Source organism: Salvelinus sp. IW2-2015, linkage group LG15 (genome assembly GCF_002910315.2).
Source record: "Salvelinus sp. IW2-2015 linkage group LG15, ASM291031v2, whole genome shotgun sequence".
NCBI lineage: Eukaryota > Metazoa > Chordata > Actinopteri > Salmoniformes > Salmonidae > Salvelinus > Salvelinus sp. IW2-2015.
The window spans coordinates 40996164-41018885 of record NC_036855.1 but is presented as its reverse complement, the minus strand read 5'-3'; the positions used below and the strand labels follow the sequence as shown (position 1 = coordinate 41018885).

The following is a 22722-nucleotide window of genomic DNA, read 5'->3' as shown; positions in this document are numbered from 1 at the left end:
TTGGATGGTGTATCAATACACCCAGTCACAACAAAGATACAGGCGTCCTTCCTAATTCAGTTGCCGGAAAGGAAGGAAACCGCTCAGGGATGTCACAATGAGGCCAATGGTTCTTTAAAGCAGTTAGTTTTCTCCTATCACAGCCATGAAACTCTAAGGATAGATCAACAACACTGTAGTTACTCCACAATACTAACCTAAATGTGTGGGAAAAGAACATAGCCTGTACAGAATATATTCCAAAACATGCATCCGGTTTGCAATAAGGCACTTATAAAGTAAAACTGCATTTTTTTTTTTACTGTGGCTGTGAATACAAAGTTATGTTTTGGCAAATCCAACACAACACATCACTGAGTACCACTCTTCATATTTTCAAGCATGGTGGTGGTTGCATTATGCTATGGGTATGCTTGTCATCGGCAAAGTCTAGGTTTTTTTTCGGGAAGTTAAAAAGAAACGGAATCGAGCTAAGCACAGGCAAAATCCTAGAGGAAAACCTGGTTCAGTCTGCTTTCCAACAGACACTGGGAGACAAATTCACCTTTCAGCAGGACAATAACCTAAAACACAAGGCCAAATATACACTGGAGTTGCTTACCAAGATGACATTGAATGATTCTGAGTGGCCGAGTTATAGTTTTGACTTAAATCAGCTAGAACATCTGTGGCAAGACTTAAATTGCTGTCTAACAATGTTCAACAACCAACTTGACAGAGATTGACATTTTTTAAAAGAAGAATGTGCAAATATTGTAAAATCCAGGTGTGCAAAGCTCTTAGAAATGTATCCAGAAGACTCACTGCTGTAATCGCTGCCAAAGGTGATCCAAACATGTACTGACTCAGGGGTGTGAAAACTGACGTATATTCAATATTTCAATATTTATTCTTCAATAAATGTGCAAACATTTCAAAAAAACATGTTTTCTCTTTGTCATGATGGGGTATAGTGTGTAGATTAGTGAGAATTTTTTCTCTCTCTCGATATAATCCATTTTGAATTCAGGCTGTAACACAACAAAGTGTTGAATAAGTCAAGGGGTATGAATACTTTCTGAAGGCAATGTAGATTCTTTCTGCAATCTGGAAAAAACATCTATGGACATTTTTGTTCAATTTTCACACTGAATTCAAATGACCCATGACATATAGTACTGATGACCCGTGAACTCAGTCATGAAGATAAGTCTTGGCTTTGATGCAAAACCACTACTTTTCCTGTATGGTTCTATAGTAAAGACATGGATTGGGGAACCAATACAAAAACCAAATTACCTCTCTGGTCCAGTATTAAAGAAGTCTCGAGGTATTGCTCGCTTGAGGTAGAGTACCTCATGATAAGCTGTAGGCAAAACTATCTACCAAGAGAGTTCTCATCTATATTATTGGTAGCTGTCTATTTACCACCACAAACCGATGCTGGCACTAAGACTGGACTCAACGAGCTGTATAAGGTCATAAGCAAACAAGAAAAATGCTCATCCAGAAGCGGCACTTCTAGTGGCCGGGGACTTATGCAGGCAGACTTAAATCCGCTATGTAATCTGGTTTCCGAGCTGGCCATGGGTGCACCTCAACCACGCTCAAGGTCCAAAACGATATCATAGCCACCATCGATAAAAGACAATACTGTGCAGCCGTATTCATCGACCTGGTCAAGGCTTTCGACTCCGTCAATCACTGCATTCTTATCGGCAGACTCAACAGCCTTGGTTTCTCAAATGACTGCCTTGCCTTGTTCACCAACTACTTCTCAGATKGAGGTCAGTGTGTCAAATCGGAAGGCTTGTTGTCCGGACCTCTAGCAGTCTCTATGGGGGTGCCACAGGGTTCAATTCTCGGGCCGACTCTTTTCTCTGTATACATCAATGATGTCGCTCTTGCTGCTGGTGATTCTCTGATCCACCTCTACACAGACGACACCATTCAGTATTCTTCTGGCCCTTCTTTGGACACTGTGTTAACAAACCTCCAGAAGAGCTTCAATGCCATACAACCCTCCTTCCGTGGCCACCAACTGCTCTTAATTGCAAGCAAAACGAAATGCATGCTCTTCAACCGATCGCTGCCCGCACCTGCCTGCCCGTCTAGCAACACTACTCTTGACGGTTCTGACTTAGAATGTATTGACCTGTTGTATTCAGCGCATGTGACTAATAAAATTTGATTCGATTTGTTTCGCTCAATACAGAAGTGGTCAGGTGACGCGGATGCTATGCTACAGGACTGTTTTGCTAGCAGAGACTGGAATATGTTCCGTGATTCATCCAATGGCATTGAGGAGTATACCACCTCAGTCCCCGGCTTCATCAAAAACTGCATTGACGACGTCGTCCCCACAGTGACCATACGTACATATCGCAACCAGAAGCCATTATTACAGGCAACATCCACACAGAGCTAAAGGCTAGAGCTGCCGCATTCAAGGAGTGGGACAATAATCTGGATGCTTATAAGAAATCCCACTATGCCCTCATCTAACAGGCAAAGCATCAATACTGACTAAGATTGAATCCTACTACACCGGCTCTGACGCTCTTTTCGGATTTGGCAGGGCTTGCAAACTATTATGGTCTACAAAGGGAAACCCAGCCGCGAACTGCCCAGTGCCGCGAGTCTACCAGACAAGCTAAAGGTATTTTATACTCGCTTCGAGTATCTCCGTAGCCGATGTGAGCAAGACCTTTAAACAGGTCAACATTCACAAGGCTGCGGAGCAAAAATGGATTACCAGGGCGTGTACTGCGAGCATGCTGCATCTAAATGGCTGCATCTTTGATGTCTTACTTGGTGTAATTTTTCCATATATATTTAATGTTGTTTGGTCCTTAGTGTGAATTTTGTTTTCCATTATATATTATTGTGTCTTCACTGACACTTTCAATCTCTCCCTGACCGAGTCTGTAATAACCACATGTTTCGAGCAGACCAGCATAGTCCATGTGCCCAAGAATGTGAAGGTAACCTGCCTAAATGAATAACGCCCAGTAGTACTCACGTTGGTAGCCATGGCTCACATCAACACCATCATCCCGGAAACCCCAGACCCACACCAATTCGCATAAGACTCAACAGATCCACAGATGACACAATCTTAATCGCACTTCACACTGCCCTTTCCCACCTGGAAAAAAGGAACACCTATGTGAGAATGCTGTTCATTGACTACAGCTCAGCGTTCAACACCATAGTGCCCACAAAGCTCATCACTAAGCTAAGGACCCTGGGACTAAACACCTCCCTCTGCAACTGGATCCTGGACTTCCTCACGGGCCACCCCCAGGTGGTAAGGCTAGGCAACAACACATCTGCCACGCTGATCCTCAACACAGGGGCCCATCAGGGCTGCGTGGCCAAGCATGACTCCAACACCATCATTAKGTTTGCTGACGACACAACAGTGGTAGGCCTGATCACCAACAATGATGAGACTGCCTATAGGGAGTTCAGAGACCTTGCAGTGTGGTACCAGGACAACAATCTCTCCCTCAATGTGAGCAAGACAAAGGAGCTGATCGTGGACTGCAGGAAAAGGCAGGCCGAACAGGCCTCCATTAACATCGACGGGACTGTAGTGGAGCGTGTCGAGAATTTCAAGTTCCTTGGTGTCCACATCACCAAACAAACCAAGACACTCGTGAAGAAGGCACGACAACACCTTTTCCCCCTCAGGAGACTGAAAAGATTTGGCATGGGTTCTCAAATCCTCAAAAAAGTTCTATAGCTGTACTGTCGAGAGAATCCTGACCGGTTGCATCACTGCCTGATATGGAAACTGCTCGGCATCCGACCGTAAGGAGCTACAGAGGGTAGTGCGTACCGCCCAATACATCACTGGGGCCAAGTTTTCTGCCATCCAGGACCTATATACTAGGCAGTGTCAGAGGAAGGCCCTAAAAAATTGTCAAAGACTCCAGTCACACAAGTCATAGACTTTTCTCTCTGCTACCGCATGGCAAGCTGTACCGGAGCGCCAAGTCTAAGTCCAAAAGGCTTCTTAACAGCCTCTACCCCCAAGCTATAAGACTGCTGAACAATTAATAAAATGGCCACCCGGACTATTTACATTGACTGACCCTCCCCCCTTTGTTTTTACACAGCTGCTACTCGCTGTTTATTATCTCGTCACTTTACCCCAACCTACACGTACAAACTACCTCGACTAACCTGTACCCCCGCACACTGACTCTGTACCGGTAGCCTCTGTATATAGCCTCGTTATTGTTATGTAATTTTACTGTGTTAATGTTTATTTTTTACTTGAGTTTATTTTGTAAATATTTTCTTAACTCTATTTCTTGAACTGCATTGTTGGTTAAGGCCTTGTAAGTAAGCATTTTACGGTAAGGTCACCTGTTGCATTCGGCGCATGTGACAAATAAAATTTGATTTGAAAACACTGTCCCACACAGGCTCTAAAATAGGCCTGACCCTCTCTGTGTTAGCCAATTGAGTAGGAGTATCTAAATCTCTCACACACACACACACACACACACACACACACACACACACACACACACACACACACACACACACACACACACCTAACTCCAGGACAAAGTGGAAACAGACACACATCCGGATGGATCAATGCTTTGGTGATTAACTCGGCACCGGTCAGCGTAGGAGACTGACCTACCTCTGCCTGCACACACACGCAACCATGCATTCATACACTAGGGCTGCACAATATGGGAAAAAAATATTTGTACCAAATATTGCGATTGCGATTTTACCTGTGATTATACATCAAAACTGTTGGATAAACTGTCGGAATCATAGAAATAGAATGATCATTCTAATTTTACGGTTGGAATATAGTGGGCACTTGGAATGCACTTTTGTTTGGCATGACAACGAATGAAAAAGTAAGGGTGGAGATGGTTGACAGAGTAGTAACCACAGTGTTGGTCAGTGTTTCCCATGGGACTCTAATTAGATTAAAATAGATAGGTACAGTGCCTTCAGAAAGTATTCAGACTCCTTAACTTTTTCCACATGATGTTGAGTTACAGAGTGGGATTAAAATGAATTTAATTGTAATTTTTTTGTCAACAATCTACACAAAATACTCTGTAATGTCAAAGTGGAAGAAAATTTGTTAAAAAATAAATGCATAAAATAATAAAACAGTAATATATCGTGATTAGATAAGTATTCGACCGCCTGAGTCAATACATGTTGGAATCACATTTGGCAGCGATTACAGCTGTGAGTCTTTTCACACCTGGATTGTGCTTTTTCGATTATTTTCAAAATTCTTCAAGCTTTGTCAAATTGGTTGTTGATCATTGCTAGACAACCATTTTCAGGTCTTGCCATAGATTTCCAAGCAAATTTAAGTCAAAACTGCAACTCGGCCACTCAGGAACAGTCTTCTTGGTAAACAACTCCAGTGTAGATTTGGCTTTGTGTTTTATGTTATTGTTCTGCTGAAATGTGAATTAATCTCCCAGTGTCTGGTGGAAAGCAGACTGAACCAGGTTTTCTTCTAGGATTTTACCTGTGCTTAGCTTCATTGTGTTTCTGTTTTATCCTGAAAAACTCCCCAGTCCTCAACGGTTACAAGCATACCATAACATGATGCAGCCACCACTATTCTTGAAAATAGGGAGAGTGGTACTCAGTAATGTGTTGTACTGGATTTGCCCCAAACATGACACTTTGTATTCAGAACAAATAGTGAATTGATTCGCTATATTTTATACAGTATTACTTTAGTGCCTTGCTGCAAACAGCATGCATGTTTTGGAATATTTTCACTCTGTAAAGGCTTCCTTATTTTTATTCAGTCAATTAGGTTAGTATTGTGGAGTAACTACAATGTTGATCCATTCTCAGTTTTCTCCTATCACAGCCATTCAACTTTGTAACTGTTTTAGTCACCATTGGCCTCATTGTGAAACCCCTGAGATGTTTCCTTCTTCTCCGACAACTGATTTAGGAAGGACACTTCTATCTGTGCAGTGACTGGGTGTATTGATACACCATCCAAAAAGTAATTCATAACTCCACCATGCTCAAATGGATAGTCAATGTCCGCTTTATTTTGTTTACCCATCTATCAATATGTGCCCTTCTTTGAATGGCATTGGAAAACCTGGTCTTTGTGGTTTAATCTGTTTTTGAAATTCACTGCTTGACTGAGGGACCTTACAGATAACTGAACTGTATGCGTGGGGTACAGAGATGAGGTAGTCATTCAAAAATCATATTAAACACTTATTGTACACAGAGTGAGTTCATGCAACTTATGTGACTTGTTAAGCACATTTTTACTCCTGAACTTATTTAGGCTTGCCATAACAAAGAGGTTGAATACTTAGACTCAAGACATTTCAGCTATTCATTTATAATAAAAAAATATAATTCCACTTTAACATTATGGGATATTGTGTGAAACCAGTGAAACAAAATCTTAATGTAATCCATTTTAAATTCAGGCGTGTGACTACTTTCTGAAGGCACTGCTGCACAAACAATGCTGATATACTCCACCACTGGTACCGGCCTGTATTAGAGAAAAAGTTTGCTAGCATGATTTGCCATATCTCAGTGAATTTAGATAATCAGCTAGCTAGCGATTAGCATTAGCGCCTAACACAATTTATTTAATGCATATTTGCAGCTTGCTAAGACCAACAAACTAGCATTTTTCAGAGAGAAAGTTACACAAATAGTATTATATAGAAAACATTTGGAATTATATTAAGAAGCAAAGTGGAAAGCTGTGCCGTTCTTTTTTGGAAAAATCTGTTGACTGAATGGTGTTTGGTCAATGCACGCAGAGTGAATCTCAAGCATACGGAGGAACGGTCTGCTTGAGTGACAGGGGGTGGGGCTTGGTGTGTGTGGGATTGGGAAGCGGCCAAAAGAGGAGAGACGGTGAGTGAACTCCGTCAACTCAAGCAACAAATCAAAAGTAAAGAAAATGGGTGTTAGAGACGGCTAGGTGGCGTTTCAAAAATATCGCTTCCTTTTGCGATATGGATATTGTGCATGTCAATATCACAATTTAGATAAACATTTGATTAATCGTGTAGCCCTAAGGAACTCGCACACCGTCCTCGCTGACCCTGGGATATAGAGCCTGTCTTCTGAGGGCGTGGGAACTAACCTCCACAGTCTGAGTTGGACCAGGTAAAAACAACAACATATTTTTATGTTTCAGTCAGTTGGCTTTTACAATGCTGTGAAATCCCAACTGCTCTCTATTGACCACAGTTTGTTCATGCACACCAATTATTGGTTGGTGGCTATGTGAGAAGAAGCGTATGCAATGCAGTCTCTCCTCGCCCATAGACCACATTCAAAACAAGTCCAAAAATGGAAGTAGCAATTGCAGATTGCCCCTTTAAGCATGGTACTGTATACCATACTGGTGTTATACAGGGCACATATGGACTAGTAGCTATGAGAGAGCAGCTAGGCCCTGAAGTGACAGACAGTCAGTCACACCTCTGCTGCTCTTCATGGTTCTCTGCTTCTCCCCAGAGTCCCTCAGCTCAGCTCACAACAAAGAGCAGGGGTTCTCAAACTTTTTGGGAACAGGGAGCCCTTTTGTGATAGCAAATTAAATCAGGGACCCTCTCATAACTGACTTGCCTAGTTAAATAAAGGTAAAATAAAAATAATAATCAGAACACAACTCGAGTGAGACAAACATAGCATAGGAGTTTGACTATGACTTCAGCAGTGCATCATGGCTGGATGAAAATGTTGCAGTTTTCAAGCTACTTTCCTACAATTGCATGTGCATTTGCAGGCCACAACAAAAAATAAATCAATTCACATTGTATTGGTCCAAAAATTAAACCAAGCCTAGTATCAAACAGTTCTTCTCCCTAAATTCCCTTTCCCCTCTGTCTCACTCATTCAAATCGCATCTCGACAACTCCCTCAAACACAAGCTACATTACTTGCAAAATGACAACAGTTTTATCACAAATTCAAAATGGCTGGTTGACTGAAGTAGGGAAATATGTGTTCCAACAATGAGCTGCAGTTTTGGAATAATTGCATCCAGTCTAATTTCCGTTTAGGCTACTTTGCAGTTGTCACTAGTAACCACATTTACAAAGTCAGATTTGGCATTATTTAGAAAAAAAATCCTGAAAACAAACATGAGCTTTTTGGTCTTAATTTAAGTTTAGGGTTATGCATAATGTTAGCAGTGTGGTTAAAGGTTTAAAATCAGATTTTAAGAAGACCCATTTTAGAAATTGGAGAGGTTTATGACTTTGTGCCTGTGGTAACTAGTGACGCACATACGTTGCAAACTGCTAGTGCCACTTAGAATTGGTTAACCTAGGCCAGGGGTCTCCAACCCTGTTCCTGGAGAGCTGTAGGTTTTTGCTCCAACGCCAGTTGTACCTAACCTGGTTCAGTTTATAAACCAGCTAATTATTCAAATACGGTCTGCTAGATTAGGGTGCGAGTCAAAAAAATACGGCCTACTCCCCAAATATGTTGTGGCCATAATTCATCCCCATGCAGTGTTCAATGTGGAATTGTTCATCCATTTAGAAAATTCCAAAGAGCAGGCAGAATAAACAACGTCTGTATATCGAACAGAAGGGAGATTTGGTTTGTAACCCTGAACAAATTGTCTTTCAACTTGAGCCCCGTTTCAAATTTTATTTATCCGTTATTTTACCAGGTAAGTTGACTGAAAACACGTTCTCATTTACAGAATAACTGTTCCAGATGCGAGATGCGTATTACTTAGCATTATTCTGTTCTATTTTATTCTTATATATTAGATCATGCTTTTTACTAGAAAATAAGTGTGTCTTGACTGTGATAAGGGCTTGGAAAATAAGAGCGTCTTGTCAGCTAAATTAACAAAACATTATAGTTTCAATAAATTCATCTTAAATGGCACTTTTGTTTTCTGAATATATAGTACCAGTCAAAAGTTTGGACACCTACTTATTCCAGGGTTTTTTCTTTATTTTGACTATTATCTACAATGTAGAATAATAGTGAAGACATCCAAACTATGAAATAACAAATATGGAATCATGTAGTAACTAGAGGTCGACCGATTTAATCGGAATGGCCGATAAATCGGGGCCGATTTCAAGTTTTCATAACAATCGGAACTCGCTATTTTGGGCGCCGATTTGCCGATTTTTATATATATATATATATATATTTTTTTTTACACCTTTATTTAATCTTTATTTAGCTAGGCAAGTCAGTTAAGAACACATTCTTATTTTCAATGACGGCCTAGGAACGAGGCAGAACGACAGATTTTTAACCTTGTCAGCTCGGGGGATCCAATCTTGCAACCTTACAGTTAATTAGTCCAATGCTCTAACACCTGATTACATTGCACTCCACGAGGAGCCTGCCTGTTACGCGAATGCGTAAGCTAAGGTAAATTGCTAGCTAGCATTAAACTTATCTTATAAAAAACAATCAATCAATGACTGTCATTGCTCCAATGTGTACTTAACCATAAACATCAATGCCTTTCTTAAAATCAATACACAAGTATATATTTTTAAACCTGCATATTTAGCTAAACGAAATCCAGGTTAGCAGGCAATATTAACCAGGTGAAATTGTGTAATTTCTCTTGCGTTCATTGCACGCAGAGTCAGGGTATATGCAACAGTTTGGGCCGCCTGGCTCTTGCGAACTAATTTGCCAGAATTTTACGTAATTATGACATAACATTGAAGGTTGTGCAATGTAACAGGAATATTTAGACTCATGGATGCCACCCGTTAGATAAAATACGGAACGGAATAAACGTTTTGTTTTCGAGGGGATAGTTTCCGGATTAGTCAAAGGTATATGGTTTAGAGAGAAATAGTCYARGCGTTATAATTCCTGTAATAACTTGCGGCTGAACTTGAAAGGGGTTCCTTCGTTATTTTACCGTTCATGTCTTCCATAGAGAATGTCTTGATCTACTTCAAATAAGGTCTGTGTTTRGCGGAGGAGCAGACTGACAGGGGACCATGCAGACAAGCTCTGCTTTCTGCACTACAACCCAAAACTTCTTAACTGGGAATATTGAAGACCCATGAAAGCTGGTAGTTCGTTTTAACATATGTTCTCATGTTATTTGAGACTAAATTGATTTTATTTATGTATTATATTAAGTTAAAATAAAAATGTTCATTCAGTATTGTTGCAATTGTCATTATTACAAAAATTAGTGTGTGTGTATGATATATATATATATATATATATATAAAATATTTAAAAAACGGCCGATTTAAATCGGTATCGGCTTTTTATGTCCTCCAATAATCGGTATCGGCGTTGAAAAATCATAATCGGTCGACCTCTAGTAGTAACCCCAAAAAATCTTATATTTGAGATTCTTCAAAGTAGCCTCCCTTTGCCTTGATGACAGCTTTGCACACTCTTGGCATTCTCTCAACCAGCTTAATGAGAGTCACCTGGAATGTATTTCAATTAAAAGGTGTGCCTTGTTAAAAGATAATTTGTGGAATTTGTTTCATTCATAATGCGTCTGAGCCAATCAGTTGGGTTGTGACAAGGTAGGGGTGGTATACAGAAGATAGCCCTATTTGGTAAAAGACCAAGTCCATATTATGACAAGAACAGCTCAAACAAGCAAAGGGAAACGAAGGTCAGTCGATGCGGAAAATGTCAAGAACTTTGAAAGTTTTTTCAAGTGCAGTTGCAAAATGCCTCAAGCGCTATGATGAAACTGGCTCTCATGAGGACCGCCACAGGAAAGGAAGACCCAGAGTTACCTCTGCTGCAGAGGATTCATTAGAGTTACCAGCATCAGAAATTGCAGCCCAAATAAATGCTTCAGAGTTCAAGTAGGAGACACATCTCAACATCAACTGTTCAGAGGAGACTGTGTAAATCAGGCCTTTATGGTCGAATTGCTGAAAATAAACCACTACTAAAGGACAGCAATAATAAAAAGAGACTTGCTTGGGCCAAGAAACACGAGCAATGTACATTAGACCGGTGGAAATCTGTCCTTTGGTCTGATAAGTGCACATTTTAGATTTTTGGTTCCAACCGCGGTGTCTTTGTGAGTTGGTGAACGGATGATCTCCGCATGTGTGGTTCCCACCGTGAAGCAAGGGGGTGGTGTGATGGTGCTTTGCTGGTGACACTAAGTGATTTATTTAGAATTCAAGGTACACTTAACCAGCATGGCTACCACAGCATTCTGCAGCAAAACACCATCCCATCTGGTTTGCGCTAAGTGGGACTATCATTTGTATTGCAACAGGACAATGACCCAACACACATCCAGGCTGTGTAAGGGCTATTTGACCAAGAAGGAGAGTGATGGAGTGCTGTATCAGATGACCAGGCCTCCACAATCACCCGACCTCAACCCAATTTGAGATGGTCTGGGATGAGTTGGAACAGCAGAGTGAAGGAAAAGCAGCCATCAAGTGCTCATCATATGTGGGAACTAGTTCAAGACTTTTGGAAAAGCATTCCAGGTGAAGCTGGTTGAGAGAATGCCAAGAGTGCGCAAACCTGTCAAGGCAAAGGGTGGCTACTTTGAAGAATCTAAAATACATTTTGAGTTGTTTAACACTTTTTTGGTTACTACATGATTCCATGTGTTTTTTCATAGTTTTGATGTCTTCACTATTATTCTACAATGTAGAAAATTGTCAAAATAAAGAAAAACCCTTGAATGTGTTGGTGTGTCCAAACTTTTTACTGGTACTGTATATGTGGCAATTTAGCAATTAGGATTCATTATCTGTAATGGTTATGATAAATTAGGCATCGTTGCGCACTGTTGGCATATAGATACACGAAGAAAAACATTTCCAGTGTGGGCCTTGTGTTCTAAAAATTGCTTTTTACATTTTTTTTATGTGAGTACTCAAACAGTCAAGAAATGTCAAATACCCATCCCTAACAAACACACACACACACACTGATCTGACAGAATTCTATACCTGCGATGACAATGTGCAGACAGACACACATGCAGAACACACAAAAACACACGGACGCAAATTGATCAACAGCCACAGATGCATAGCTATCCTGCAACCTTTAGTACTATCCTCTCTGTAAACTCCTCTCTCTAGTGTGAACAGCATCAGGACCCATCTGTATTGGCTCCTATCTGTTCCAGAGAGCTGGATGTAGTGTAGAACACACCTACTCAACCCACAGGAGGGACTGCACTGACACCACACCCCCCTACCCACCCGGAAATAACTGTTCCCCACAACCCACCCACCCACAGACTGACTGCCGTGCAAATCACACAGCTAAATGCTACCGACCTCCAACTGATGCAAAAGCACACTCTCTCCTCTCTCTCACACTTTGCAAGCATGAGAGATGGAACAGGAGAGCTTTTTCATTACACACACACACTGACTGAGTGCTAGCACCAATACGGGAGTATGAGTCAACATCATTCATCAACAGTTTCTTCGCCTCTCAAATGAAGAGCAGTGAAAAGCATTTCTCAGCCAGAGCAATTGCCTATTGGAGCAGCACAGTTTTTCAACCCTGTATTATCCACTTGGCAAATAGAGTTCTTGGCTCGAGCAATATCCTATTGGATCAAAATTTAGCAATTGTGATTTACTAGAATTTCCATGAGGAACTGTGCAACAGTACAGTGTCTCTCTGCAGCTAAATAACCAAGTTGTAATACTGAGTTCAGCTAGCTACCACAGTATAAATTTTCCAGAAACACAACTTAACAGAACTTCACTTAACATAGTTTTAACACTCGGTTCTACAACCAAACAACTACGTTAGTCTACAAACAAACATCTAGTCAAACACATGCCAGAAAGCCAGGGAGCTCTAAGGGGGAAGCAGAGAGCAGGGTGAGATCTTTCCTCAAGGGATCAGAGCTAGATAGTTTATCCTTTTGGGGAGGTGGATGATCAGCGGCAAGGGCAGAGGGTCTCTCTCTCTGGCTCTCTCTCTCTCTATCTGTCTCCAGTACCAGTCGGAGGAAGCATGTGTTCCCAGCGGGAGCGTAGAGCACCACCACGCTGCTCCTTAGTTCCTCCGAGTTGAGCCAGGGTCCTCCCAGGAGAGGCACCTCCAGCCTGGGTTGACCTCCACCTGGCCCTCCTGCTGCGCTCCTCTTTCCCCGGCCCCCACCACCTCCACCCTGGTCCTCCTCCGTGTGGCGCAGCCATGGACCCCCTCGGGCCCCTGAACACCAGTCCCCCAACTGCAGGCAGTCCAAATTCATGGCTCATCTCATCTCCCGCAATCTCGACCCGCTGAACGCTTCTTATCCATGGCTCAGCTCAGCTAAGCTAAGCTCGAGCCCTGTTTGGCTCAACACTCTGTTTGTATGGCACCAGCACAGTACCCAGTAGCCAAGCCTGGCCCAGAGCAGCACAGGCTGGTTTGGTTGGGGTACAGCAGACAACCCAGTGAGCCCACAGAGCAGCCCTATGGTCCTACAGTCCAATGCCTACTGAAGTCAGCCGACCTCCAATCCCATTAAGCCGGAGTGGCAGGACGGATTAGTCGGCCCAGGGGGAACTAAAAATAAACACAACTCACGCTTCCTCCTCCTGCTCGCAGAGTCCTGAGCGCGCACACTGCACGCACCCACTTCCTGCGGAGAGCTGTCGACATGTCATTCGCCTCGCTACACGACACCAGCCGAGCGGTCGGCGGTCGGAATGGGAGTCAGGGCGCCAGGGTCTCCCATCCGTCTGCTCTCCCTCCCTCCACATTCTCTTCTCCCTCCCTACTCTGTCTCTCTCTCCCCCCCCCAATTCACCGGCTTCCTCCAGGCTTATGTAATCCTAATACAACACACACACACACACACACACACACACACCCACAAATATCAGCACCCAGTAATGTGGTGAATATCAAACACTTCATTGTGCAGTGTCAGATACCAATATTCATGACTAAAACAGTGACAGTAGAAAACCCGCAGGTAGCAAAGCACAGTATAATGAAATTAGGGGCAAGCTGACCCAACCCTCTACAACTCATCTCCTCTCATCTGATCAACACTGAGCTGACAGCTGAATAAAACATAATTACACTGTAACAGAGAGAGGGGGAGAGAGAGAGCGGGAGCGTTAGAGAGAGACTGGATCTAGTATGAAATCGGTTTAATTAGTTGCATCCACCATAGAACTAGAAGCTATCGGAGCAAGCAGAGTATGGTACGGGTCTGTGGGCACGATAGWATAAACAGGGTTTTAATTATATTCCTTTCTGATCCACACGGTACGAGACGACTAATGCTTACCAGGAATTAAATCTCACACACATATAGCACATAGAGATCATGTGTGTGAATGCATACTGTATGTGTGTGTGTGTGTTTGTGTGTGTGTGTGTCTATGCGTACTGAATGTGTGTTTGTGTGTGTCTGTGCGCACTGCATGTGTGTGTGCATTTGTTGATTTTGTGTTTTATTGTCCGGATCTCTAGACAGAAGGTTAGGGGTGACCTGGAAAAAAATTACTCTGGGATTAAAGAGACATAAGCCAAATTCGAACGGCATTCGTATTACTAGAGATGTTGGTTATGTAATTATTTCCCCAGCATGTGTGTTTCCAGGAAATGGTTCGCAAGGGAATCGTTTTTCCAGACTTTCTTTTTTTTTTAAAGGACTTTTAGCGACAGAAACCTGGAGGTTTTTATTCTAGGTGTAAAAATATTCAACATCATGTCTAGACAGTAATAAGCTACACTGATAACTTGTGCTTGGCTGCCAAATGTGTAGGTGTCCCCATAATATTTAAATTGAGGAAGTGTGATCATAATCTTTATTTTAGCGATCCACGGTAGATTTCTCTGCTAATGAAAAATCTCCCAATCCTGCTGATGTGAGCTGCTGAAAAACACACTGCAGTTGAGATGTGTTATGAGAAAATGAACCAGCCATTTGCAAAAAGTTTAGCTCAGTGGGGAATTGGGGATGCCCTGCTTTGAGATCTATTACCTACATTTACCGCTGGAGTTTCATTAAAGATGCACTATGCAGAAATCGGTCCGCCATTTCCTGGTTGCTCAAATTCTAATAGTTTGCCTATTTTCAGTTTTTGACAAAATAAGCAAGTATAGTGTAGAGCAGTGGTTCCCAAACTTTTATAGTCCCGTACCCCTTCAAACATTCAACCTCCAGCTGCGTACTCCCTCTAGCACCAGGGTCAGCGCACTCTCAAATGTTGTTTTTTGCCATCATTGTAAGCCTGCCCCACACACACACTATATGATACATTTATTTCACATAAGAATGCGTGTGAGTTTGTCACAACCCGGCTCGTGGGAAATGACGAACTCTTATAGGACCAGGGCACAAATAATAATATAATAATTATTATTATTCTTTATTTAGCCATCTTACATATAAAACCTTATTTGTTCATCAACAATTGTGAATAACTCACCACAGGTTAGTGAGAAGGGTGTGCTTGAAAGGATGCACATAACTCTGCAATGTTGGGTTGTACTGGAGAGAGTCTCCGTCTTAAATAATTTTCCACAAACAGTCTGTGCCTGTATTTAGTTCATGCTAGTGAGGGCCGAGAATCCACTCTCACATAGGTACGTGGTTGCAAAGGGCATCAGTGTCTTAAGAGCGCGATTTGCCAATTCAGGAAACTCTGAGCGCAGCCCAATCCAGAAATCTGGCAGTGGCTTCTGATTAAATTAAATTATCACATAACCGATTGTTGCAATTTCAATGAGGCTCTCTTGTTCAGATATCTGTAAGTGGACTGGAGGCAGGGCATGAAAGGGATAACGAATCCAGTTGTTTGTGTCATCCATTTCGGGTAAGTACCTGCGTAATTGCGCACCCAACTCACTCAGGTGCTTCGCTATATCACATTTGACATTGTCCGTAAGCTTGTTCATTTGCACACAAAATCATACAATGATGGAAAGACCTGTGTGTTGTCCTTGTTAATGCAGACAGAGAAGAGCTCCAACTTCTTAATCGTAGCCTCAATTTTTTGTCCCGCACAATGAATATAGTTGCGGAGAGTCCCTGTAATCCTAGATTCAGATCATTCAGGCGAGAAAAAACATCACTAAGATTGGCCAGTCGTTTGAGAAACTCCTCATCATGCAAGCAGTCAGACAAGTGAAAAAGGTCAGTAACGAAAAGGTTAAGCTCGTCTCTCAATTCAAAAAAGTGTCAATATTTTGCCCCTTGATAACCAGCGTACCTCTGTATGTTTTAAAAGCGTTACATGGTCGCTGCCCATGTCATTGCATAATGCAGAAAATACACGAGAGTTCAGGGGACTTGCATTAAAGTTAACCTCTCTTGGGTAGGGGGCAGTATTTTGACGTCCGGATGAAAAGCGTGCCCAAAGTAAACTGCCTGCACAGAAGCTAGGATATGCATATAATTGGTAGATTTGGATAGAAAACACTCTAAAGTTTCTACAACTGTCAAAATTATGTCTGCGAGTATAACGAAACCCCGAGGACAAATCACCCCCCCCCCCCAAAAGAAGATTCCGCCTACCCCTATTTTCAATGGCTATCACTTTTATTATAAGGCCAAGTCCTCCCAGATTGCAGTTCCTAGTGTTTCCACTAGATGACAACAGTCTTTAGAAAGAGTTTCAGGCTGGTTTTTGGAAAACTACAATTTCTGGCTAATTTTTTCTAGGTGGCTCCCATTTTGGCTGTAGTGTTTCCAAGTGCGTGGAAGAGAGCGCGTTCTTTGGTATTTTTCTCCGGTAAGGATGATAACGATTCTCCGTCTTAAATTTGATCGTTTATTTACGTATTAGGGTACCTAAGGTTTGATTATAAACATTGTTTGACTTGTTTGGAAAAGTTTATTAGTAACGTTTGGGATTCATTTTGTATGCATTTTGATGGAGGGAAACTGGGTGGATTATTGACTGAAGCGCGCCAGCTAAACTGAGTTTTTATGGATGTAAAGATGGACATTATTGAACAAAAGGACCATTTGTGATGTAACTGGGACCTTTTGGAGTGCCAACAGAAGAAGATCATCAAAGGTAAGGCATTTTTTATATCGCTATTTCTGACTTTCGTGTCGCACCTGCCTGGTTGAAATATGTTTTTCATGCGTTTGTATGCGGGGCGCTGTCCTCAGATAATCGCATGGTTTGCTTTCGCCGTAAAGCCTTTTTGAAATCTGACACGGCGGCTGGATTAACAAGAAGTTAAGCTTTATTTTGATGTATTACACTTGTGATTTTAAATATTTATAATACTGTAGTTTGAATTTGGCGCTCTGCAATTTCACTGGATGTTGGCCAGGTGGGAAGGTAGCATCCCACCTGCCCATAAGAAGTTAACCATTTTCACTGTAGTGTCCAAAACGTCTTTCAAGCTGTCAGGCATTCCCTTGGCAGCAAGAGCCTCTCGGTGGACTCCACTATGTCTCCCTGTCATGGCTTTTGCGCCATCAGTACACATAATTACATTACCCAAACAGTAAAACTAATCCCATCCGAATAAAGCTTAAGGCCATCTGTGTTTGTGTGAGTGCATGTCTTTCTTCATAGAGTTAAACCTTGATATTCTCCAACTATGCAAGCCAGAGAAATGGTCTAGCTCACTTTCTCTGAACCACCTTTTCTATTGTCTCTTATGCTAAATGCTCCATAAGACTTGCTTAAAGCATTCGTAGACTTGCTATAAGCAAGACCTGAACTAGACCGCTGTCATCAAGTTTGAGTCACTTCTCCCATCTCTCTAAAATGGATGACACATCATCATAGCCTACAGTTAGTCAGGTGMCTTTAAATAATTTATACTGGAAACCAAAAAGTGCATCATAAGACATCAGCCTGCAGCATCTGAAGATTTAGAGCTTCTTCTTCTCTGCTGTTTGAAGAAAAGTTAGTCTCTGAATGTCTAACAGTTTATGTATTAATTGTATTTAACAGGGACAGTGCAAATTAATCAATCTCTTGCCAGAAATAGAATTACTGTTAGTTGATGCGAAACTGAAACTAAAATATCTACAGTATAGGCCAATCTACTGTACTTTCCTAAGTGATTAGGATATTACATGCTCATACCAACAAAACCCTAATCTACAGTGCATTCGGAAATTATTCAGACCACTTGTGTAAGGGCCGACGCCGGATAGGAGAAGCAGGTCAGACATTTATTCGGGAACAGACAAGGAAACAAGACAGGAACAGCGTTGGAACACGGGTAACACGGACATGAGACAATTAATCCCGAAGCCGGGAACAGAGCTTGGGAACAGACAGATATAGGGAAGGTAATAACACAAGTAATTGAGTCCACGTGAGTCCAATGATCGCTGATGCGTGTGACGGGCGGAAGGCAGGTGTGCGTACTGATGGTGGCTTGAGTGCGTAATGCTGGGGATCCTGGCGCCCTCGAGTGCCAGGGGGAGGAAGAGCGGGAGCAGGCGTGACACCTTGACTTTTTCCACATTTTGTTACGTAACATCCTTATTCTAAAATGTATTWAAAAAAAAATCCCTCATCAATCTACACCAGGTATTCCCAAACTGGGGTATGCGCAATGCCGTCGGAGGTACGCCTAATAAAAATGTGGTTCACATTTTCAAACGGTACATTTTATATTTTCCAACTGGGCTATACATTTGGGTGAGTTTTTTTTTTTTACTTGCTTGAGTAGCCTCGTTTCACTGCCAAAAATAAAATTAAACCATCCAGTGTACAGCAAAATAACACAATGTCAAATACAGGTAGCCTAGTCAAATAATTAACATCCAATCACATTAACCGTTACTCTCTCGCGGGAACCAATGCGCAGACATTTAGAAACGAAACATGACAATTTGAAAAATAAGCCACAGCAGTTTTTGAGCAGTAAGCCATAAAAACAACAGATACCATTAATAAGAAGGGGCTAGAAGTGTCTTATATGGTGAGCTACCGAGTGGCTAGGAAAGGCAAGCCCCATACTATTGTGGAGGACTTAATTCTTACTGCTGCCGCGGATATGGCTGGGACAATTCTGGGGGAAAAGGAGAAAAAAAACTATACAGACAATGCCTTCATCAAACAACACTTTCACGACGCATCAGTGACACGGCAGGAGATGTTTTGAAACAATTACTGCTTTGCATACACGCCAGTGAATTACATGCATTACAGCTGGATGAGTCAACAGACGTGGCGGGCCTGGCACAACTCCTGGTATATGTCCGCTACGTTTATGGGGGGTCAATTAAGGAACAAATCCTCTTCTGCAAACCACTGGAAACCAGGACAACGTGAGAGGACATTTTTAAAGTACTGGACAGCTTTGTGACATCAAATGGACTTTGGTGGTCAAGATGTGTTGGTATCTGTACTGATGGCGCAAAAGCCATGACAGGGAGACATAGTGGAGTGGTAATGCGCGTAAAAGCAGTTGCTCCCGACGCCACTTGGGCACAGCAGGATCCACCGTGAGGCTCTTGCTGCCAAGGGAATGCTTGAAAGATGTTTTGGACACCACAGTAAACATTGTTTTTCTCGCCTGAATGATCTGAATCTAGGATTACAGGGATTCTCCGCAACTATATTCAATGTGTGGGACAAAATTGAGGCTATGATTAAGAAGTTGGAGGTCTTCTGTCAACACAGGTCTTAACATCATTGTATGATTCTTGTGTGCAAATGAACTCAAGCTTACGTACAATGTCAAATGTGATAAAGGCGAAGCACCTGAGTGAGCTGGGTGTGCAATTACGCAGGTACTTTCCCGAAATGGACGACACAAACAACTGGATTCGTTATCCCTTTCATGCCCTGCCTCCAGTCCACGTACCGATATCTGAACAAGAGAGCCTCAACGAAATTGCAACAAGCGGTTATGTGAAAATTGAATTGAATCAGAAGCCACTGCCAGATTTCTGGATAGGGCTATGCTCAGAGTTTCTTGCCTTGGCAAATCATGCTGTTTCGACACTGATGCCCTTTGCAACCACGTACCTATGTGAGAGTGGATTCTCGGCCCTCACTAGCATGAACTAAATACAGGCACAGACTGTGTGTGGGAAATGATTTAAGACTGAGACTCTCTGCAATACAACCCAACATTGCAGAGTTATGTGCATCCATTCAAGCACACCCTTCTCATTAAACCGTGGTGAGTTATTCACAATGTTTGATGAACAAATAAGGTTTTATATGTAAGATGGCTAAATAAAGAGCAAAATTATTGATTATTGTTATTTGTGCACTGGTCCTATAAGAGCTCTTTGTCACAACCCGGCTCATGGGAAGTGACAAACGCACACTCATTCTTATGTTTATTAAATGTATCGTGTGTGGCAGGCTTACAATGATGGCAAAAAACAACATTTGAGAGTGCGCTGACCCTGGTGCTAGAGGGGGTACGCAGCTGGAGGTTGAATGATTGAAGGGGTACGGGCCTATAAAAAGTTTGGGAACCAATGCCACAATGAAAAAGAGAAAGAAAAAAATGAAATATATGAAAATGAAATACCATATTTACATAAGTATTCAGACCCTTTGCCATTAGATTTGAAATTGAGCTCAGGTGCATCCTGCATCCTGTCTACAACTTGATTGGAGTCCACTTGAAGTAAAATCAATTGAGTGGACATGATTTGGAAAGGCACACACCTGTCTATATAAGGTACCTCAATTGACAGTGCATGTCAGAGCATAAACCAAGCCATGAGGTCGAAGGAATTGTCCTAGAGCTCTGATTTAAGGATTGTGTCGAGGCACAGATCTGGGGAAGGGTACCAACCAATTTCTGCTGCATTGAAGGTCCCCACAAACGCTGTGGCATCAATCATTCTTAAAAGGAATAKGTTTGGAACCACRAAGACTTTTCCTAGAGCTGGCAGAGTTCCTCTGTGGAAATGTTAGAACCTTCCAGAACGACAACAGTCTCTGCAGCACTCCACCAATCAGGTCTTTATGGTAGATTGGACAGACTGAAGCCACTCCTCAGTAAAAGGCACATGACAGCCCACTTGGAGTTTGCCAAAAGGAACCTAAAGGACTCACAGACCATGAGAAACAAGATTCTCTGGTCTGATGAAAACAAGATTGAACTCTTTGGCCTGAACGCCAAGCGTGACGTCTGGAGGAAACCTGGCACCATACCTACAATGAAGCTTGGTGGTTGAAGCATCATGCTGTGGGGATGTTTTTCAGCGGCAGGGACTGGGAGACAAGCCAGGATCGAGGCAAAGATGAACGGCGCAAAGTACAGAGAGATCTTTGATGAAAACCTGCTCCAAAGCGCTCATGACCTAAGACTGGGGTGATAATTCACCTTCCAACAGGACAATGACCCTAAGCACACAGCCAAACCAACGCAGGAGTGGCTTCGGGACAAGTCTCTGAATGTCCTTGAGTGGCCCAGCCAGAGTCCGGACTTGAACCCGATCTAACATCTCTGTGCAGCGATGCTCCCCATCCGACCTGACAGAGCTTGAGAAGAATGGAAGAAACTCCCCAAATACAGGTGTGCCAAGCTTGTAGCGTCATACCCAAGAAGACTCGAGTCTGTTATCGCTGCCATAAGTGCTTCAACAAAGTACTGCGTAAAGGGTCTGAATACTTATGTAAATGCGATATCAGTTTTTATACATTTGCACAAATTTCTTCAAACCTGTTTTTGCTTTGTCATTATGGGGAGGTCTATGTAGAATGATAAAGGAAACAAATAACTTTATCAATTTTATAAAAAATGCTGTAATGTAACAATGTGGAAAATGTCAAGGGGTCTGAATACTTTCCAAATGCACTGTATATTACACACCCATACATTTTTAACTCTGTCCTCGCCTCTGCCCCCAGGTGATAAGGATAGGTAACAACACATCTGCCACGCTGATCCTCAACACTGGAGCTCCCCAGGGGTGTGTGCTCAGTCCCCTCCTGTACTCCCTGTTCACTCATGGCCGCACAGCAAGGAAGAAGCCACTGCTCCAAAACCGTCATGAAAAAGCCAGACTACGGTTGCAACTGCACATGGGGACAAAGATCGTACTTTTTGGAGAAATGTGCTGTGGTCTGATGAAACAAAAATAGAACTGTTTGGCCATAATGACTATTGTTATGTTTGGAGTGGCCATCACAAAGCCCTGACCTCAGTCCTATAGAAAATTTGTGGGCAGAACTGAAAAAGCGTGTGCGAGCAAGGAGGCCTACAAACCTGACTCAGTTACACCAGCTCTGTCAGGAGGAATGGGCCAAAGTTAACCTAAATTATTGTAGGAAGCTTGTGGAATGCTACCCGAAACGTTTGACCCAAGTTYAACAATTTAAAGGCAATGCTACCAAATACTAATTGAGTGTATGTAAATTCTGACCCACTGGGAATGTGATGAAAGAAATAAAAGCTGAAATAAATCATTCTCTCTCCTATTATTCTGACATTTCACATTTTTTAAATAAAGTGGTGACCATAACTGACCTAAGACAGGGKKWTTTTACTYTGATTAAATGTCAGGAATTGTGAAAAACTGAGTTTAAATGTATTTGGCTAAGGTGTATGTAAACATCCGACTTCAACTGTACATACCAACCAGAAGCCATGGATTACAGGCAACATCCGCACTGAGCTAAAGGGTAGCGTTGCCACTTTCAAGGAGCGAGACTCTAACCCGGAGGTTTATAAGAAATCCTGCTATGCCCTCCGACGAATCATCAAACAGGCAAAGGGTCAATACAGGACTAAGATCGAATCGTACTACACCGGCTCTGACGCTCGTCGGATGTGGCAGGGCTTGCAAACCATTASAGACTACAAAGGGAAGCACAG

At 42.3% G+C, this 22722-nt stretch overlaps 1 protein-coding gene across 6 annotated transcripts in view; it reads right to left on the bottom strand.

Moving 5' to 3' along the window:
• The window catches only part of tjp2b (tight junction protein 2b (zona occludens 2)), a 127829-nt gene that overhangs the window by 36490 nt on the left and 68617 nt on the right, over window positions 1-22722 (bottom strand). The gene's annotated exons all lie outside the window — the stretch shown is intronic.